At 36.5% G+C, this 7,339-nt stretch overlaps 1 pseudogene; it reads right to left on the bottom strand.

Annotated features, from left to right (window-relative positions):
• Window positions 1-3,500: 3,500 nt before the first annotated feature.
• LOC149249097 (alcohol dehydrogenase class-3-like) lies at window positions 3,501-5,457 on the bottom strand (annotated as a pseudogene).
• Between the last annotated feature and the right edge of the window lie 1,882 nt (window positions 5,458-7,339).

The following is a 7,339-nucleotide window of genomic DNA, read 5'->3' as shown; positions in this document are numbered from 1 at the left end:
TGCCACTACGAGTCCGTTCAATTATCCCAATCTTCTCTCCTCTAGGAAATTCACATGTGATACCTTTAAATACAAATGGAAGATGTGGTCCATATCAAACCTAATTGCATGTCCATGATAAAGTCAAATTTTTAGTAGCATAAGATTTCTCTTTATTATTAATATTTTAATTGGTGGGGTTGGGTACATTCTATTGAGCATACACTTATTCTTGAAGATGAAGTTTTTGATATACATGCCTTTAGACTTACTAACTAAAATTCCCATAGTTAATATGTCTATGATGAACATATAAAGATTTGGGACTACCTCCTCCTCTTCAAATTTAGTATGCAAAAGTGAATTTGAATTTTGAGATTTAGTCTTTTTAAAGAAACCCTTATTTTTTATTTTTCCTTGTACATACTCATACAAACTATAATTCATAAGCCACCTATGTCATTATTTCCAAGCCCTTCAAAATGCCATTCTTAGATTTTTTTTGCTTTGAAACTTCTTCGGGGAGCCTTTACTCATGGGGTCATTCAAGTAGGTAACATTATTAATTCAAATATATATGCATTATTTTTATTTTCTTAAGAAAATTTACACATCAATATTGATTGACTTACTTCCATTTAGGAATTCTCCATACATGCCCTTATCTCGCTATCGAAAGTGGTCCTCTTCAGTTATATTTCTTTAAGTGGTGTTTAGCATAACATATCTCTCTTGAGAATGTTGTATTTCCCTTTCTTTCCCCTTCTTATATGACCACCCTTGCTTACGTAGATAAATTAACCCATCGATCTTTAGCATTTATCATCTACCTAGACATACAACCTTCCTTTCATTAGTTCCCTAGCATGGTGACCCTTCTATGTTTTGGTGCATATGCCATTCAATCATCCATATGATTAGGAGTTTATTAAGTCTATATCCTAGGGTTGAGCCTCATGCATGTCATTCAATCATCCACATGATTAGGAGTTTATTCAGTCTACATCATAGGGTTTAGCATCATGCATCACTTCTCAGTGTGTTCATAGCCTTAACCCATAGATTCCCACACTATTGGCCAATATTTGTTGGATTATCACATAATATTAGTTAAAGGAGGAGGCTTTTTGCTCAGGAAAGAAAAATCAATGGATTTTTTATTATATTGAAAAACTAGTACATAATTCGATGTTCAAAATATCCAAAATATCCCTTTTCAAATGTCTCCATGTTCGACATTCTAAGTATATACAAATACTAACTGCTACAACATTCAACAGATACAAACTATCAAAACTGTATATCTAAAGCCATATAGAAAGCATATAATGGGCCAGAGTATCCATGTGCACCCAACAAAAACAAAGAATCCACAATGCCAACCACTGATCAGTCCTACAAGTCATACCATGGGATAGGTAGATATCAGTAATAACAGAGGAAATAATTACATGAAGAGATTAAAACAGTAAAACCCAATGCAAATTTTCAATTAGGTGTTATTGGAGAAAATAATTGATCTCCTCTTCCACTTACCTTTGTTCTTGCTAGGGCGACAGTTAAAATACTACATAAAAAATGGAGAACTGCCAGCATAAAGATTGGGTCAGTGGAAGTTGCTATTATAATTCCCATTGCAGTTTAAATCTTTAGAAATGGCAATAAACATCCATTTTCCTAAGGTCGAACAGTCATAGTTTTTAAGTAGTGTTAACATGCGTTGAAACCTATATTGAATTGACTTGGTGTTTGTCTCTTCAAGGTATGGTTTTGACAGTGAGATAAAGAGGGTACCCTTGCTATAATAAACGTGGTGTGTGATTTGCTGATCCGTGGGTCTGCAGCCATGGGGAAGCAGAGAAAGAGAAGCAGGAATGTGGAAGGATCAGGATTGGGGATGAAGTGTATGGGGGCTGTAATACAGAGAGTGTTGTTGTTGCCCCTATTGTTCTTAATGCTTGTTATATGTCTTTGGGTTATGACAACCCTGTTACCTACATCTGTTCTTCATCTCTGTTTTTCGAACTGCAAGTTGAATGTATATTGTGTTTCTGCCAGCACTACACGTTTCCCAAATCAAGAAACTTTGTTTCATGATGACAAGTTTAATTTTGGTGGCCATGAGATTCAAGGTCTCAAGGTGGCGAAACATGGCTTGAATGTTGCATCACCATTGCTAAATGAGTTTGTTAATGGGCATGGAGTAGTGGCTCTGAAATGGGAGAGACCAACTACCCATATTGAGATTTCATCACAGGAGAAATTTGAAAATGGATCTAGTGAATGGGCCATAACGGGAAAGAAGAAAACTAATGCAAATAATGCTACATTTTCTCTGGATGCAGTGAAAATGAAAATGGAGGCCTTTAGGTATGCTTCAATGCCTGTAGGCATGAAGGATCCAAGCCAGAAACAATGCAAAGGAAGGAAAATATATGTATATGATCTGCCCAAAATATTCAATGCAGAACTGGTAGAGCAATGCCACAGCCTGATTCCATGGCTCAGTCTCTGTGATTATTTTACCAAAGGAGGAATGGGGAAACCCATTGAAAATTTTTATAAGTAGTGGTTTTAGACTCATCAATATGCGCTAGAGCTCGTATTCCATTCCAGAATCTCTAGGCATGTTAATTTTAAGCGTGCCTTTCTTTCATTTTTGGAAAATTCATCTTATACTTCATCAACAAATAATACATCAAGAATTATATATTATGGAGTTGATGCTTGAGCTGATAGGTTACCCTTACCTACATAGATAAGGAGTAATAGTCTATCAGCTCTGACACCAATTGCACCAAAATATTTATCTACATATTTCCTGAAAATGCTATTCTTGAACGAAATTTGGATAACCAATTTTGAATGAGTCTTAGGCACGGTGGTCTCTGTATTGTGAGTTTTAGCAATAGGATGTTCTATGAGAAGGCAATCAGTACATGGAGAGATGGTACAGATTACAATAGGATTCAACTTGTTGTGCAGTATTTTCAATGTGTGTTTGGCTTCACATAGCCTGAGATAATAAAAGACTTGAAGAAGCCAGTGAAAATAGATTCTCCATTTGGTTGGCTTTCAGTGTTTCTGGGAATGGGGAGTCACCCTTTTAATGCAGTTATTTCTCATAGAAATTTTATGCCCATTTGAATATGCGGCATAGTGCTCAGGAAGTCTATTAAATAAGGTCTCTGAGGATTTCACTGGAATTGGACTACTTTGATTTCATTGGAATTGGGCTTCTTTGCTCAGGTAAGGGCCTAGTCTGGAGCTCTTCCAAGTAATCATAAAAGAGAGATATGTACCCCATGGGTGCATGGTCAAGATTCCAATATCACTATTTTTCCCATACCTGCAACGCAAATCACAAAACATGCCCAACAAAATTGTGATCATAGAAGAAGCCACAACAAAATTGTGATCACAGAGGAAGCCAAACTTAATTAGTCTTTTATGTTCTTGTAAACACCTAGTTGGATCATTGAAAAATAATTGCAATTAACATACAAAACGTGAAAAATCATTTAGGATACAAAAAACGAGACCGGGTGAGAGCATTGAAGTGCGCAGAGCATAAGTTCGACTCTTCCAACACATTCGTAGCTTGAATATACTCCTCCTTCAGTCATCTTTGTAATCACCTGCTATCAACAATGCATTTTACTTAGTGAGAAAAAGGGATAGGCCCATATTTTTAATTAACTCCTCATCATCTATTGTTTTACATCAACAAACACAGGTCCCATTAAGATTGTCACACTCGTAACAGCTGCAGTATTCATTAAATCCCAACATGTTATTAGCATCAGTAATGTTCATGCCCTTAAATCCAGTCTTATAGACCCAAAAGAACTAGTGTTGGAGACTTTATAGATTACCTCTTGAATGGGTTTATCCAAATCGGATGGATTAAGAAACTCAGTGACCCCAAATCATTTAGCTATTAGGAAAGAAAATGGCAGTTATTAATTTCAGAACAACCATACCCATGTGCAAAAGTTAAAGGGAATCAGCCCAAAGCATTCTGGTTTATATACACTCTAGTAATAGAGGTTATTGCTGTGTATGGTTTCCAACCCACATATTTCTTCCTTTCATGGGTCGATGTCAATTCCAAGGATTCTGGAAGCTCCAGCTATTCGAGCCCCTTCTGCAACCTGAACAACACAGGATTCACTAGTAGACAACAATTAGAAAGACACAGAATGCAAACTACTCTCTGCGGCACAAGAGCAAATCTTTATGTAAATATGTGTATGTATAGTTGCTGCTTGAGATATTCAGGAAAACTTACAGCCAAGCCAATGGTGCCCAATCCAAAGATTGCTACTGAATCACCGGGCTTCACCTTCCCAGCGTTCTAGGCAGCTCCTAATCCTGAAATGAAAAACTAGGCCCCATTTTATGATGCATCGACCATTTTACTTTTCTGTATTTTTGCAGGGAAAGGATCTCAGATCTAGGTGTATTTTAGTGGAGAATGTATGATTATACTACCTGCCGAAACCATTGTATATTCACTGAATGTGGACAACCCAAAGAAATGACAGATGGGTTTTCCCTTGATAGAGAATCAACATTTTTTTGTCAGTGTAAGCAACTCCGCTCATGAAGTTGAATCTGAAAACTTGACAGATGTTGTTCTTTCCTCGATGACAGAGCTCGCATTCTTTGCATTTCGCCATATATTGTGGAATCACATGATCGCCTACTTTCAACTCTGTAACTTCACTTCCCACGCTTTCTACAATCCTGTGTGAGTGAGTCATACATTATCGTTGGCTGAATAATGTGTCATAATGATAAAGATAATCAATACTTAATTTCAAAACTAGGGTAGATGAAGAAACGATATATTCATTTTAACCATCAAAATCCTAGGAAACAGGGGAAGGGATTAAAAAAATGATTTTTTTTTTGTCAATTCCCTGTATCAACTTAAAGACATAACACATCTATAAATACACTTCAATTACCCTTATGCAATTGAAATATCATATATAAAATGAACATACCCAACACCTTCGTGACCCAGAATCCTTGGAAACCAAGCTCCTCCATCCTGCAATGTTTAAATACATTACATTAACCAAAGATGGAGGTGAACCCTCAATAAAATGAATGAAAAATGGGATAATGAAACTGAACCTTCAATACAATGAATGAAAAATGAGATGACGAGAGTGGTACCTTTCCTTTCCAGAAATAAATATCAGTATGACAGAGAGAAGTGTGAGTGATTTTGATTCGTACTTCTTTGTCCTGGGGAGGAGCCACTTGGATTTGTTGGATAGATATGCGCTGCCCTGCTTCCCATACTACACCAACTGATACGCAGTTCATAGAAGGTTAGATGATCTTTATAACTAACTACATAAATGAGAATCTTTGACCTAAAGAATTTAATTCATATATGTATAAGTTTGCTTTTCTGTTCTCACCCTTGCAGCTAATGACTTGCGCCGTAGTAGAGGATGCCATGAGTCCCTCTTGCCTTTTGCCCTGCTGCATTTGAAGTGATGAGAGACATGGGATTCTGGGAAGCAGTGGGATTTCACCAGTTATGCCTATGGGACTGAATAGAGTGATAGTTACAATAATGATTCGACATTTACTGAATTGGAAAATCAAATTAGGTTAGACAAATGGAAAAATGAAGGATTTACAGATGACCAAAAGGGATAATAGAAATACACCTAAATGCAATTTTTTTTTTTCTTAGAGTCGTTGATTTTTTTATCATTTCATTTTGATAAATCTGAAATATCACTTGCAATTGTCTGTGTGTAATCGAGCCATCCTTAGTTATAAATTCAAGTTAGTTAAAAACCCAGGTTCCAAGCAGTAAAGAGACAGTAACCAATTGATTTTGTTATTCACCAACCATTAATTAAATATTAATAATTTTTACCTAGGTCACAATTTCGTGTGCTGAAATCTCACTACAAGCATGTGAAAATAAAGTTTAAAAAATTAAAGGCTGGAGTGTTTGAAGCTACAAATGAAAAATTGTTATCAGATAAAGAAAATAGGCAAGAAATCACTATTTTATTCGAAGCAAAAAAGCTTTTCTTACCATGAAAGGTGAACGCATCCCATTATATTGCCTCTCCCCTATTTCTTTGTAGCCATTAGCCAGCCGAGTTCGAGCTTAGTCCAAAGAATAAACAAAAAGGAGAGAAGATGCACCAGTTGCACCACTAGAGGTGAGGTTTCCAGCAAACCATTTCCATTAACCATCTCTGTCTTTCTTGAAATTAAAGAGTCTCTTAAAATAATCCTTGAATGCAAAGTTCAAAACCTGAGTAGGAAAATAACGGATAACATTCGCAGTGTTTCCTCTTCATAACGCAATGATACTTTTATCCTTCATTGTCTTAGCAAAACAATCCCTGATTCCTTTGTATGGTTCAGCAAGACATCCAGACTTCAACATTTCATCCTGGCTTTGTATCAATAATTTGACACGCTCAATAGGGGCAGCTGTAGTTTTGGATACTGCAGCAGAAACCCCTATAATGAGAAATTCAATCATGAAACTAGTAAAACATCTCTACAGGCGCTGGAATAAAGACAGATGAATGGTCAGGAGCCAAAGCTACATTGTTGGCATGAGAAGCATGCAAAAATGCACTCTGCAAGCCACCATAACTCTGGACAGGGGCCCTGCAACCACTGTTTCAGAAACCCCAACAAATGGCGCTGTAATAAAGACAGATGAATGATCAGGAGCCAAAGCTACATTGCTGGCACGAGAAGCATGCAAAAATGCACTCTGCAAGCCACCATAACTTTGGACAGGGGCCCTGCAACAACTGTTTCAGAAACCCGAGCAAATGGAAGGTGAAGCGCACCATACTGGATGGATCAGATGCTACCTATCCTATTCAGTTGAAACTGTAAACCATGATGGAGGTTCAATCAGACGACAGACGATGGTTCAATCATCTAACAATTCATCTAACGGTTCAGATCTGTACACCGTGTCAGCTGGGCAATTCTTTTCAAAGGGGAACGCCTTACGACATGAATATCAAAATGCTAAAACTAATTCAATGAAAACTAGGAAACAACTAATTGTTACTTCCTAATGCACTTGTTTTCATTTCCAAAGCATCTTGAAATCAAATCACACTTGTTGATCTTATCATTAGAAATTGATATTAATGATAGTAATTATTTTACAGAAGACTCAATAGTAAATTGATTCATCGAACATTCAATTATACAATCAAAACATTTTAAATAATGATAACGGAACTCAAGATGATTCCTATTATCATGAGAAAATTGGTTTTTATACTTTTGTATTGCAATTTATTGATTTTTATCTTGTCGCATTGCAATTTGGCCTTCACAATAC

This window comes from Pinus tabuliformis, chromosome 7, assembly GCF_031772625.1.
Source record: "Pinus tabuliformis cultivar Carrire ecotype Pingquan chromosome 7, CPIR1, whole genome shotgun sequence".
In the NCBI taxonomy this organism is placed as follows: domain Eukaryota; kingdom Viridiplantae; phylum Streptophyta; class Pinopsida; order Pinales; family Pinaceae; genus Pinus; species Pinus tabuliformis.
The sequence above is the reverse complement of the archived record's forward strand: the minus strand, read 5'-3'. Positions and strand labels throughout refer to the sequence as shown.